This window comes from Eleutherodactylus coqui, chromosome 1 (genome assembly GCF_035609145.1).
Source record: "Eleutherodactylus coqui strain aEleCoq1 chromosome 1, aEleCoq1.hap1, whole genome shotgun sequence".
NCBI classification, from domain to species: domain Eukaryota; kingdom Metazoa; phylum Chordata; class Amphibia; order Anura; family Eleutherodactylidae; genus Eleutherodactylus; species Eleutherodactylus coqui.
In genome coordinates, this window is record NC_089837.1 from 115,354,067 (window position 1) to 115,368,307 (window position 14,241).

At 47.7% G+C, this 14,241-nt stretch overlaps 1 protein-coding gene across 1 annotated transcript in view; it reads left to right on the plus strand.

Moving 5' to 3' along the window:
- Positions 1–1,468: 1,468 nt before the first annotated feature.
- The window catches only part of LOC136625246 (phospholipid scramblase 1-like), a 97,196-nt gene continuing 84,423 nt past the window's right edge, over positions 1,469–14,241 (plus strand). The window contains exon 1 of the mRNA XM_066599309.1: positions 1,469–1,495. The gene's annotated coding sequence lies outside the window, so the exon portion shown is untranslated. The remainder of the gene's footprint in view (positions 1,496–14,241) is intronic.

Here is a 14,241-nt window from a genome sequence, read left to right on the forward strand (position 1 = left end):
TCACTCTAGATTAGGGATGCATAACATGTAGCCCGCAATGCTATTTTGTGCGGCCCCAATCATCTGCATACAGAACTATCTATGTGTTGCTGCTTACATGTAGTTTCCATGTCAGGGTGCAGAGTAATGGTACATAGCAGGGCAGAAGGAACGGACAAGCACTAAGGGTGCATTGTATAGCCATGTCTGGGCTCCTATGTATTGGGAGAATTAAGTCTCCTGACCGATTTGGCATTACAGAAACGAGTATATGAATTAGACTGCCTACAGACCGAAGAGTCAAATTCCACATGCGGGAGACCACAGTGGAATCCGATCATGACAGCAGTGGTGTCCGCACATACCTGTCATTTGTCCTCTTCATCTGTACTGTGGATGGACCCAACGGCTCACCGTCGGACATGCACAGTACATATCTTTTTTCACGTTTATTTTTCCTGCACTGTCGCTAGGTGATGACATAGAATTGGCAACCCATTTGCAATTTTAATTGCGGCCGGGCCGTGGGGCGGACAGCTTCCATTGAAGCCGCACAAAAATGGAGCATGCTGCGATTTTTTTTCCCCCCCTCTATTTGTGGAAAGTGTGCAGGAAAAGTGTTTTTCCATAGCATGCTATAGATGGTATTTGTTGCCAATCCGCTGTGTGGACGCCCACTGCAGATTCCGCAGCAAAGATCTGCCAGTCTGCCGGCGGCCATAGAGGCATCGTACATGCACCTAGCTCTTTCCATTCTCCCAGTAGGTGGGGGTCCTGGAAGTGGAACTTCGATTAATTATGGCATATAATTAGAATATACCATAAATGTCACATATGGAAATACCCTTGCAGTCATTGGAAGAGAAGACGTTGTGCACCATTGCTCTAGATGATGCAGGCGGGGGAAAAGGCTAGGCATCGCACCGCAACCTTGACTTGAAGCTCTGCTTGGAAGGCATCTTCAAAGTGTTTTTATTCTGAAATGTATAGAGTAATGGGCATACTTATGGTTCAGGCAGCATGAACTTGGTGATAAGTCCCCTTTAAAGATATGCGGTACATTAAGGCCGCATTCACACAAAATGTGTGCCAAAAAAAGGAAAACGCAGCATGCTTTGTTTTCCTGTGTATTTGCACAGGTAAAGAGCACATATTGAATTAATTAAACTAATTGCCCATTTAAATGTATGGGAGCTTTTTTTTTTTTTTTTGCGTGTGCAAAAAGTACACTAAGACATACCCATGCATGCGCAAATATGCAATCCTCATTCCGCAAATGCATGCGTACATACGCTTATACCCATGTGAAGCCACCCTAAGTTATATTGGCCTTATGTACATTTTAGATGAAAGGAATGGACAAGATCCAAATTCTGCAACTGCTTACCCTGCTGCAATGAATCCAAGTCCGGCCTACTCTGCTCAAGGACTTATGAATTATCCTGTCCTGGATACCCACCTCCAGCTATGCAAGGTCCTTATGGATATGCACAGCCCCAACCAGGGGCATACCAAGGTAACATGGCTGACATAGGTTGCCTATCACTAGTTGACCTGATTTTACTGCATTGAAGATTGACTGGGGTCATACATCTATCGGGCTTTATCACATTTATAGAACTGTGACATAGGCTTTGGAGATTTAAGTCAATTTAGTCAATCCACAGCAAACTGTAAAGATTAGTTGATTTAATATGAGCGTGAGCACACTTCCTTCGCTGGAGGAAATGAAATAACTAGAATGCAGAACTGAAAACCTTTCACCATCATCCAGAGATCATGTACTCTCATGAAAAGAAACCACAACTACTTGGAAGGTCCCGGCTCATTGCAATAACTTTTATGTGCAAGCCCATTTGCCTTATATTGATGTAATATTGTTTAATTAGTTTGATTGTGATTGCACTGGACACCCCGAATCCTGCTCCAATGTTGTAAAATAACAATACTATGGATAGTGGGTGGATTTACTAGGATATCACCAATGCTTTGGATCCAGAATCGTCCGTCAGCCTGTTTCTACCCAATTACTATAGAATCCCTAAAACGTAACTTTTAAATTAAAGGTTACGTTTTAGGGATTCTACAGTGATTGGTTTGATATCTAAGTGATCCCCACTGCTATACAGTGATTTTTTTAAACCTTTTTCTAAGACTAAAAGCATGTATACGCCAAATAGATGCAATAAGAGAGGTTTCACAGTTGCGCCTCGGGCTCCGCTGTACTACTCAGGACGCAACCTAACAACGCCAATCGGACCCCATTGACTATAATGGGAACTGTTTGGATTAGACACAGCTGCTCGGCTTTTAGATAGGAGCAGCAGCAGCACTGGATGGAGCGTTTTTTCTTCTGGTATTTTGAGCAGGATCTGCAACAGAACTTTGACTATATTGGGGACTGTTTGGTTTCCACACAGCTACCTGACTTGTCGATAGAAGAAGTAGCGCTGCATGCAGCGGTATTTTGAGCTGGATCTGCAACAGAACTTCCGACCGAAGGTTCCTACGCATTTGTGAAACCTGCCTTACTGTAGGCCTTTGGTTGTCAATACCAGCCAGTGCATCTTCATACATTTCCTGTGCATTTTCACTTATTAGTTCAGTAACTCTTCTTCAAAGCCACGTTCCATAGGAAACTGAGAATGATTGATTAGAAGACGGCCGATGCCTGGCAGCTGCCAAATATAGAAAGTTTTTTCCACTTTAAGCCCAGTTTTACACGAGCGTATTGTAACATGTCCGTAATATGGATTCATAATAAAGACCTATTACAGATGACATTCCAACTGTATGTCATCATTGTTTGAAATGTATTTGCCTTCGTATTCGCCATCATTACTTTGATTTTCTACGGGGCTAATACTGATCAGTTTGCTTTCATAGCTAATATTTTCTCTTGGGCAAAAATGGATCTGTAGGGAAAATATTACCAATGAATGTGAATATGGAGGCAAAAACGGACAAAAGGAGTACATGCTGCGCTTTTATAACACATCAATGAAAAATACAGTCATATAAACACATATATAGATTTACATTAGATCCGTTTTAGGCGATTACATGGAATCAGCAACCCATCTGCAATTTTAATTGCGGACGGGCCGTGGGGCGGACAGCTTCCATTTAAGCCACACAAAAATGGAGCATGCTGCGGTTTTTTTTCCCTCCATTTGCGGAAACAACAATTGGTTTTTGCAAGTGTGCAGAAAAAGTGTTTTTCCATAGCATGCTATAGATGGTATTTGCTGCAAATCCGTTGTGTGGACGCCCACTGCAGATTCCACAGCAAAAATCTGCCCATATGCAGGCGGCCATAAAGGCATCATACATGCACCTAGCTCTTCGCATTCTCCCAGTAGGTGGGGGTCCTGGAAGTGGAACTTTGATTAATTATGGCACATACTTAGAATATACCATAAAGGTCACATATGGAAATACCCTTGCAGCCATTGGAAGAGAAAACGTTGTGCACCATTGCTCTAGATGATGCAGGGGGGGAAAGGATGGCATCGCTTCGCAACCTTGACTTGAAGCTCTGCTTCGATGGCATCTTCAAAGTGTTTTTATTCTGAAATGTACAGAGTAATGGGCATACCCGGTGATAAGTACCCTTTAAAGATATGCGGTACATTAAGGCTGGATTCACACAAAATTTGTGCAAAAAAAAACCAAAACGCAACATGCTTTGTTTTCCTGTGTATTTGCACAGGTAAAGAGCACATATTGAACTAATTACACTAATTGCCCATTTAAACGGATGGGAGCTTTTTTTTTTGCATGCTCAAAAAGTACACTAAGACATACCCATGCATGCGCAAATATGCAACGCTCATTCCGAAAATGTGTGCATAAATATGCTTATACCCATGTGAAGCCAACCGAAGTGAAGTTGGCCTGTAAAATTTAGATGAAAGGAATAGACAAGATCCAAATTCTGCAACTGCTTACCCTGCTGCAATGAACCAGGTCAGGGCTACTCTGCTCAAGGACCCATGAATTATCCTGGATACCCACCTCCAACTATGCAAGGTCTTAATGGATATGCACAGCCCCAACCCGGGGCATACCAAGGTAACATGCTGACATGGGTTGCCTATCACTAGTTGACCTGATTTTACTGCATTGAAGATTGACTGGGGTCATACATCTATGGGGCTCTATCACATTTACATCACATTTATAGAACTGTGACATAGGCATTGGATTTAAGTCAACTTAGTCAATCCACAGCAAACTGTAAAGATTATGTCAGGACAGTGTCCGGGATATGGGGGTCCCTGAGATATCCCGCAACCCCTGTCCCTGCCTACTTGCCCCCCTGGGCTAACCCCCAGGGCGACAACTGGGCGACGGTCCCTACCCTCACTAGGGAAGCGGGACACAGGAGACAAACAGACACTGAGACAAGCAACGGTAGAATGGTCAGACAATCCGGGTAGGCAACAAGAGGGTACGCAGTACGGAGGGGTCAGGCAAAAACGTAGTCAAGTCCAAAAGCAGGTGTCAGAAAAGCCGAGGTCACAAGAGCAGTCAGGATAAACGCGGGTGCAGCTGGAGAACCAAACTAACACTGGCGAGGCCTGAGAGGAAAACACACCTATTTAAATGCTGTCAGCGCTCCCGCCCCAGAAGCTGATTGGGGCGGGGAGCCTGACAGCAGCAGGGCTAATCAGGGCGGTGCTGGGGACACGCCCCCAGTCTAGCTGCACAGACAGTTACTAGGGAAGCCAGCCTGGTAGTCAGGACACTAGAAGCACCAGCTGCCTCCCTAGCAACCCGGCGGCGACCAGTCTTACAGCGGCCCGGGGAGATCACAAGAACCGGGGTACCTCTGCGCCGCGCTCCTGTACCCCGGGTGGCCGGACCGGTGGTGCGGGCACGGCGGCCCCGAGAGTTGCCGGTTCTGACAGTACCCCCCCTTCTACGGGGGTACACCGGACCCCCATGGCCAGGTGCGGGCTTAAGCGGGAAAGCCCTGTGGAATGCCTGGACTAGGCGTGGCGCATGAACGTCCCTGGCAGGGACCCACGTCCTATCCTCAGGGCCAAATCCTCTCCAGTGTACCAGGTACTGCAGCCCACCTCTAACCCGTCGGGCATCCACAAGCCTTTCTACTTCATACTCCAGTTCCCCCTGTACCAGAGAGGGAGGAGGCGGGTTCTGGGTGGGGAGAACTGGAGTCACATACTTCTTAAGCAAGTTCTTGTGAAAAACCTTGTGGACCTTCCAGGGGTCAGGAAGTGCCAACTTATATGACACCGGGTTGATAACCTGAGAAACCGTAAATGGGCCAATGAACCGAGGAGCAAGTTTCAGGGAGGGAACCTTAAGTCTCAGATTCTTAGATGATAATAAAACCTGCTCCCCGACCACAAAAGGTGCAGAGATAGTACGTCTTTTATTTGCGTATTTACGCAGTTTCTCTTGGGAACCCTGAAGGTTCTTACGAACCTGGGCCCAAACTGTGCACAGTTCTTCGGCGGATATGTCGGCGGCCGGATTGTTCGAGACCAAAGGAGTAGAAAGCGAGAACCGGGGATGGAACCCATAGTTACAAAAAAAAGGTGACAGTTGGGTCGACGAGTTACCATGGTTGTTAATAGCAAATTCGGCGAGAGGTAAGTAGTTGGCCCACTGATGCTGGTTATCAGAGACAAACAGTCGCAGATACTGGATAAGTTCTTGGTTCATCCGTTCCGTTTGTCCGTTACTCTCGGGATGGAAAGCGGAGGAAAAGGACAAATTAACGTTTAGATTTTTACAGAAGGCTCGCCAGAAGCGAGCGACGAACTGAACCCCTCTATCAGACACAATATCCTCGGGGATGCCATGTAACCGAACAATCTCCTTGATGAACATCTCAGACAAAAGTTTGGCGTTAGGCAACTTGCCAAGTGGAACAAAATGAGACATTTTGGAGAAACGGTCAACTATTACCCAAATGACCGTATTCCCCAGCGAGGATGGCAGATCAGTAATAAAATCCATGGACAAATGGGACCATGGCCTGGACGGAATGGGCAAGGGCAGAAGAGGCCCCTCAGGACGTCTCCTGAGGTTCTTCCCCCTTGCGCAAACCGGGCACGCGGACACAAATACCCGTACATCCTTGGCCATGTGCGGCCACCAATAGAGTCTGGCCGCTAACTCCAGAGTACCCCTGATACCGGGGTGTCCAGCTAGGACTGAAGCATGTGTCTCCTCTAACACTTTCAATCTCAGTGACAACGGGACAAATAATTTGCCTTCCGGAAGGGCTTCAGGAGCAGATTGTTGAGCGGCGTGAATGAGAGGTGAAAGGTCGGAGGAGACAGCAGCGAGGACCACCCCAGGGGAGAGAATGCTCTCAGGCTCCGGCTCGGAAGGTTCCGGAGAACCAAAACTCCTAGACAGGGCATCAGCCTTGACATTCTTAGAACCGGGTCTATAGGTAACAACAAAATTGAACCGAGAGAAAAACAAGGCCCAGCGGGCTTGCCGAGCATTTAACCTCTTAGCGGAATCTAGATAAGTGAGGTTTTTATGGTCAGTGAGTACCGTAATCTGGTGATGGGCTCCTTCCAAAAAATGCCTCCACTCTTCGAAAGCCCACTTAATCGCCAGCAATTCCCGGTTGCCTATATCATAGTTCCGTTCGGTGGACGAAAACTTCCTAGAAAAATAGGCACACGGTCTAAGGTTGGTGAGAGTGGAGGGACCTTGGGACAGTACCGCTCCCACACCAAACTCAGAGGCATCTACCTCCACCACAAAAGGACTGGACAGATCCGGTTGTACTAGGACAGGTGCAGACGAGAACGCCGCCTTTAGGGTATTGAAGGCCCTCAGAGCCTCAGAAGACCAGGTCCTCACATCTGCCCCCTTTCTGGTGAGGTCCGTTAGAGGTTTAGCCACCACGGAGAAGTCTTTAATGAATTTGCGATAGTAGTTGGCGAAGCCGAGGAAGCGTTGAAGGGCTTTCAACGACCCTGGCTGAGCCCACTCCGTGATGGCCTTCACCTTTTCAGGATCCATCTGGAAGTCGCATGGCGTGATGATATACCCCAAAAATGATATCTTTTGTACCCCGAAAACACATTTCTCGAGTTTAGCAAACAGCTTGTTATGTCTGAGTCGAGCTAGCACAGTCTGAACGTGAGTATGGTGACTCGGCAAGTCGGAGGAAAAAATCAAAATGTCGTCTAGATATACAACCACGAACACCCCCATGATATCCTGAAACACTGAGTTCATGTACCCCTGAAAAATGGCGGGGGCGTTACACAATCCAAAAGGCATAACTAGGTATTCAAAATGCCCGAGGGGCGTATTGAAGGCGGTTTTCCACTCATCCCCCTCCCGAATGCGGATGAGGTTGTATGCTCCCCTGAGATCAAGTTTAGAAAACCATCGGGCACCAGCGACCTGGTTGAGGAGGTCAGGAATGAGTGGAAGAGCATACTGGTTTCGGACTGTGATTTTATTTAGCTCTCTATAGTCAATACAGGGCCGGAGACCCCCATCCTTCTTCTCAACGAAGAAAAACCCGGCACCCACCGGGGATTCTGAGGGCCGGATGTGCCCCTTGGCCAGGCTGTCCTGGATGTAGTCCCTCATGGATTCTCTCTCTGGAACCGTAACGTTATAAATGCGGCCCTTAGGAAGTTTGGCCCCAGGAATCAAGTCTATTTTACAGTCCCATTCCCTATGAGGGGGCAGAGCTTCAGATAATTGTTTGGAGAACACGTCAGAAAACTCGGAGAGGTATTCTGGTAGGGGGCTCCCCTCGCAGGTGGAGATTCCCACCTTCACCGCACAAAGGTGGTTGGCACAGCGGGGACCCCACTTTACCAGTTCCAACGTGTCCCAATTTACTACCGGGTTGTGCTCCCGGAGCCAGGGGAGGCCTAGGACGACGTCCACAGACAAATCTCTCATCACTAGAAAGGTGCAGGTTTCCACGTGTAAGGCTCCTATAGTAAACCTTACTTCAGGGGTTACCAGATTAACCACCCCTGCTTGCAAAGGAGTGGAGTCCACTCCTGAAACCAGAATCGGAGTTTCTAAACGTAACAAAACCCCGGACAGTTGAGCAACGAAATTAAAGTTAACGAAATTAGCCGCAGCCCCCGAATCAACAAAGGCTTGCCCAGTACGGTGGAAAGCATGAAATTCTAGGGTGCAAGGCACTAACATTTTGGACAACACAGGGAGTACCTTGGCTCCTAGACAGTCCCCCCGATAACTGCCTAGGAGCGGGAGTTCTTCCTGCCGTGGCTTCTTAGCGCAGGTAGCAATGCGGTGACCCGGCTCCCCACAGTAGAAGCAGAGGTTCTTCTTCAGGCGGTGTTCCCGTCGTTGCTCGGGGTTCACGGCTCCCAGCTCCATGGCCTCGGTGGTGGGAGGGTAAACGGTCGGGTCAGTCGAAGAAGTAGACGTGGGGAGTGGGGTGGTCCGAGCGGCGTGTCTGGCCCTCAAACGTCGGTCGGCTCGAATAGCCAGCGACATGGCTTGCTCCAGGGTTTTAGGCTCTGGGTGGGCCACAAGTAGGTCCTTGAGACCCTCAGACAGACCGGTCAAAAATAAGTCTTTTAGGGCGGCATCGTTCCACCGGGATTCCGTACAATGTTGACGGAATTGGGAACAGTAGTCCTCCGCCATCTTACAACCCTGGCGCAGGGCCAGAAGTTTGGAGACTGCGTAGCCCGCCCGGTCGGGTTCGTCATAAATTTGACCCAGGGCGAAAAAAAAAGGCGTCAAGGGATAGTCGGGCTGGAGAGCCAGCTGGTAGCGAGAAAGCCCAATTCTGGGGCTCTCCCCTCAGGCGGGTAATTACGATTCCCACTTTCTGGTATTCAGTACCAGAGGAGTGGGGGCGGAGATCAAAGTAGAGCTTGCAGCTCTCTCTAAATGCAAAAAACTGATCTCTCTCTCCGGAGAAGCAATCCGGAAGCGTGGCTCGAGGTTCTGACATCGTTCCTGGAGCGGACGAGGGCTGCATGGGACCTGCAGCTGCCACTTGTTCCCGTGGCTGCAAGCGGGCTGTTAGGTCCTGGGCAAGGGTCGTAAGGACCTGGACCTGGTTCGCTACAGCCGCCACGGCCTCCATCGAGGGGCTCAAAGTTGCCGGGCGGATGCAAGGGTCTGACCTTAGTTCGGCCAGTGTTACTGTCAGGACAGTGTCCGGGATATGGGGGTCCCTGAGATATCCCGCAACCCCTGTCCCTGCCTACTTGCCCCCCTGGGCTAACCCCCAGGGCGACAACTGGGCGACGGTCCCTACCCTCACTAGGGAAGCGGGACACAGGAGACAAACAGACACTGAGACAAGCAACGGTAGAATGGTCAGACAATCCGGGTAGGCAACAAGAGGGTACGCAGTACGGAGGGGTCAGGCAAAAACGTAGTCAAGTCCAAAAGCAGGTGTCAGAAAAGCCGAGGTCACAAGAGCAGTCAGGATAAACGCGGGTGCAGCTGGAGAACCAAACTAACACTGGCGAGGCCTGAGAGGAAAACACACCTATTTAAATGCTGTCAGCGCTCCCGCCCCAGAAGCTGATTGGGGCGGGGAGCCTGACAGCAGCAGGGCTAATCAGGGCGGTGCTGGGGACACGCCCCCAGTCTAGCTGCACAGACAGTTACTAGGGAAGCCAGCCTGGTAGTCAGGACACTAGAAGCACCAGCTGCCTCCCTAGCAACCCGGCGGCGACCAGTCTTACAGCGGCCCGGGGAGATCACAAGAACCGGGGTACCTCTGCGCCGCGCTCCTGTACCCCGGGTGGCCGGACCGGTGGTGCGGGCACGGCGGCCCCGAGAGTTGCCGGTTCTGACAGATTAGTTGATTTAATATGAGCGTGAGCACACTTCCTTCCCTGGAGGAAATGAAATAACTAGAATGCAGAACTGAAAACCTTTCACCATCATCCAGAGATCATGTACTCTCATGAAAAGAAACCACAACTACTTGGAAGGTCCCGGCTCATTGCAATAACTTATATGTGCAAGCCCATTTGTCCAATATTGATGTAATATTGTTTATTTAGTTTGATTGTGATTGCACTGGACATCCCGAATCCTGCTCCAATGTTGTGAAATAGCAATACTACGGATAGTGGGTGGATTTACTAGGATATCACCAATGCTCTGGATCCAGAAAGGGCTGTCAGCCTGTTTCTACCCAATTAACTATAGAATCCCTAAAACTTAACCTTTGAATTAAAGGTTACGTTTTAGGGATTCTACAGTGATTGGTTTGATATCTAAGTGATCCCCGCTGCTATACAGTAATTTATTTAACCTTTTTCTAAGACTAAAAGCATATATACGCCAAATAGATGCAATAAGAGAGGTTTCACATCTGCGCCTCGGGCTCCGCTTTCCTATTCGGGACGCAACCTAACAACGCCAATCGGACCCCATTGACTATAATGGGAACTGTTTGGATTAGACACAGCTGCACAGCTTTTAGATAGAAGCAGCAGCAGCACTGGATGGAGCGTTTTTTCTTCTGGTATTTTGAGCAGGATCTGCAACAGAACCTGCTACCAAGGCTCCAATGTATTTGTGAAACCTGCCTTACTGTAGGCCTTTGGTTGTCAATTCCAGCCAGTGCATCTTCATACATTTCCTGTGCGTCTTCCCTTATTAGGTCAGTAACTCTTCTTCAAAGCCACGTTCCATAGGAAACTGAGAATGATTGATTAGAAGACGGCCAATGCCTGACAGCTGCCAAATCTAGAAAGTTTTTCTCACTTTAAGACGAGTTTTACACGAACGTATTATAACATGTCTGTAATATGGATTCATAATAAAGATCTATTACAGATGACATTCCAGCTGTATGTCATCATTGTTTGAAATGTATTTGCCTCCGTGTTCGCCATCATTACTTTGATTTTCTACAGGGCTAATACTGATCAGTTTGTTTTCATAGCTAATATTTTTTCTTGGGCAAAAATTGATCTGTAGGGAAAATATTACCAATGAATGTGAAAATGGAGGCAAAAACGGACAAAAGTAGCACATGCTGCGCTTTTATAACACAGCCATGAAAAATATAGTCATATAAACACATATATAGATTTACATTAGATCCATCTTACCATCCGCAAAACACAGACCGAATATGGAGTAAAAATATGCTCATCTGAAAGTGGTCTACGGCTGTCGTCACACAAGCATATTATGGCCGTATTTATGCATCTGTAATACGGACTGGTGCCCTGGCCCAACCATAGATATCCTGACCGGAACTCATAACATCATAGAGTAAAATCTGCACATGACTTTGTCGCAATGAAAGAAATCCGCAGTGAAAATTTGTCACTTTTCTGCGACAGCGCGTGCTGCGGATTTGAAAAGCTACAACATGACAAGAATCTGCTGCAGATTTTTTCAGCTGTGAGTAAAGAGGCTTTGTTAAAACTTCATTAATTTACATCACACTTTTCGGTGTACATTCCACAGCTGCAACAATTCCGTGACATGTGAACTCGCCCTAATTGGTTCTGTGGTCTTGAATTGTCACTGAATTTTTGAAAAAGCAAAAAGTTTTATAACTTTTTTCATCACCGCTTCAGGGCTTAGTTGCACGGGCGCCGATGCGCCCGTCTCCCTGCATGCCGGTAGCGCCGGAAGAAAGAACACATGACCGGCAATCGAGCCGGTCATGTGTTCTTTCTCCGCACCTCCAGTGCGGCTGTCTTATCCTGCAGGAAGACTGGTGCATCGGCGCCCGGATGCGTCCGTGTGACTAAGCCCTCAGACTGCATTTTAGTGAGGACACTGAGCTTATGTCTGCTGAACCCTGTCTATATGTGGAGGCTCTTCAGTACTAAATCCGACTTCAGTATTTCAGATATTCATGGTTTGCCTTTTTCTTGACAATACAGTATAATAAGTCTTTGTTTGCAGGACCTAGCTAGGGTTCTAATGACTAACCGCTTGTGTGAACATTCTTCCACGTACATTCTCATGATTATTGTAGACACTGGAATATATAAAAACCTGAGCTTCTACTTTTATAAAGCACTTTTGAAAAAAGGAAAAATTAGCTATTTGCATCCTTAATCAGGGTGCTTTTAGACGTAACTATTATCATTCAAACAAGTGAAGGTGAACAATAATCGTTTGGTCTAAAGGTGAGACAATGACTCAACAACGAACGAGAATCACTCACTTTCCATGCGTTATTCATTTTATGTAGGCACACAAATCATCGTTGGGGCATGGCTTATCACCTAGCAAGAGAGGACGCTCAGCTCCATTGCTCCCACTACCTCAGTGTCAATCCTAGGCATCTCTGCTTTCCCGACTCCGAAAATCTCCAAGAAGCAATATCTCACCCTACATCTCCTCAGGTGAGCAGCTCCTGTGCTTTATCTGGTGCCACGGCACTGACCCTCAGCCTATCATGGATAACTGAAGCCTAGGCGCCCCGAACTAGAATTTCTGCTTCCTTCCGCTTGACGGTGCCCCGCTACTCCTCACTGATCTGCGTAGTTGCCGCTCCCTCCTTCTTTGGTGACTGCCAACTGTGGCACTGAAGAGAGAATTTCCAAAGCATCTCATCACCCAATCACACCTGTGCCAGGTGCGGCCACAGTGGATGGTAGCTGTTCCTTCTGCGGCAAGGAACTCAGCGGTCTCCCCTCACAGGCCTCATAGCACTGCGTTCCGCCATTTTAACAGCACTGGGCTTTGCAGATTTTATGGCAGCCAACTTGCTGAGCAGAGTCAAGCGTGAAAGAGTGGGAAACTTCCCTTACCATTCATTGTAAAACAGGCTGTACGGGCAAAGACAGAGAAGGACACTGATATTGCTCTGCCTAAACTCAGGCCTTATAACCCTCCTATTCTTAAAGAGGCACTCTCAGCAAACTGTACAATACAACATAAAAATCCTATTAAGCCTCTGCAGAAATACTGCATATTACTCCCTTGGATCATGCAATACATCATTTTAGAGAAGCTGCATACTGTCCTTTTTCACATTTTCTACAAATCTATCTAATCCAAGATATGGTTCTTGCACAACACTTGTCTACTGTCACTGCCACCTAGTGGTTAGCATAAGAATCTACTACTCTAAAACCAGCCTTTAGTAATTTCAGAAGAAATGTCCAGTTGAAGATCTCTCTCTAATGGCCTAAGGCACTCATACTCAGCCATCATTCCTCGTTTGGTTTATAAACAGGGGTCTTGTTTCCTCCAGATCCGGCAGCTTTAGCTCCTGCCAATAACTCCTCTATTCCATCTATTACACTTCTCATAAACATGACGAGAGGCAAAAAGAGGTGCGTTACCCCTCCATGCTAAGTACTTTCTTTTCCCAGCACACCTGGGATCGCCTCCTCCTGATAGGACAGGAACACACAGAGAGGGTTAAAGCACCCCCCCCTTTCCAACTTTCCTCAGTGGTTTTCCTGGCAGGTATCCCAGAGAGGTTATGGGGGCTGGAGCTACTTGCTGCAAGAGGAAGCATACTTACGCTGGGATCAGAGTCAGCAGGCACTGTTCTCCCTTCCAGACCTTCACCCAGGATGGTGCAGGCACGGTTCATCTGAGCCAGATTCCACCCCACTGTGGTCTAGGCGAGCTTTACGCAGGGTCCGCTGGCTCTGCTCTCTTTTCCGATCCCAGCATGGTTGCTGTGGTCCTACATAGGGCAGGCGTGGCGCTCCATCGCTCTCCTTATCATGGGGTTCTGGGGGCGGAGACCATGTGACCGGGCATCGGCGGGTGTGGTGGGGGGGGGGGCGTAGCTTAGTGGCAGAGCCGCAAATTTAAAAAATATAAAGGAATCTGAGAAAAACAAAAGGAGGACAACATGGCTTGATCCTGTGGTGTCAGGACCTTCATCCAACATCTCTGCAGTACGTTATACAATGAGTACTCCTGTTTTTTGCTATAACCAACTCGGATACCACCTCAGGGGTCATAAGTAGCCCATTGGTTACAAAGCTGCTGCATATGTGTATGTTTTAGTTTATGTTTTTATACACTTATTGTGCCTCTTTTTCCTTATTGTTAGTGGGGAAAAAAGGAAGCAGCCACAAAAATGTGTGTAAAAAAAAAATGCCCATCCGCATATAATAAGTCTCTCTGTAAAATCTGCATAGCTAAGATCATTAAGGAAGAATTGGGGGGAATTTATGGACGATATTAAAAGCCTGATAAGGGAAGAGACCCGCTCGGCTTTAGCATCTCAGGAGGCGCGTCCAGCTGCGTCCTCTCCTCAGAGGCGACAAAGGAGATCAAGCAGTCCCTATGGGTTCTTTG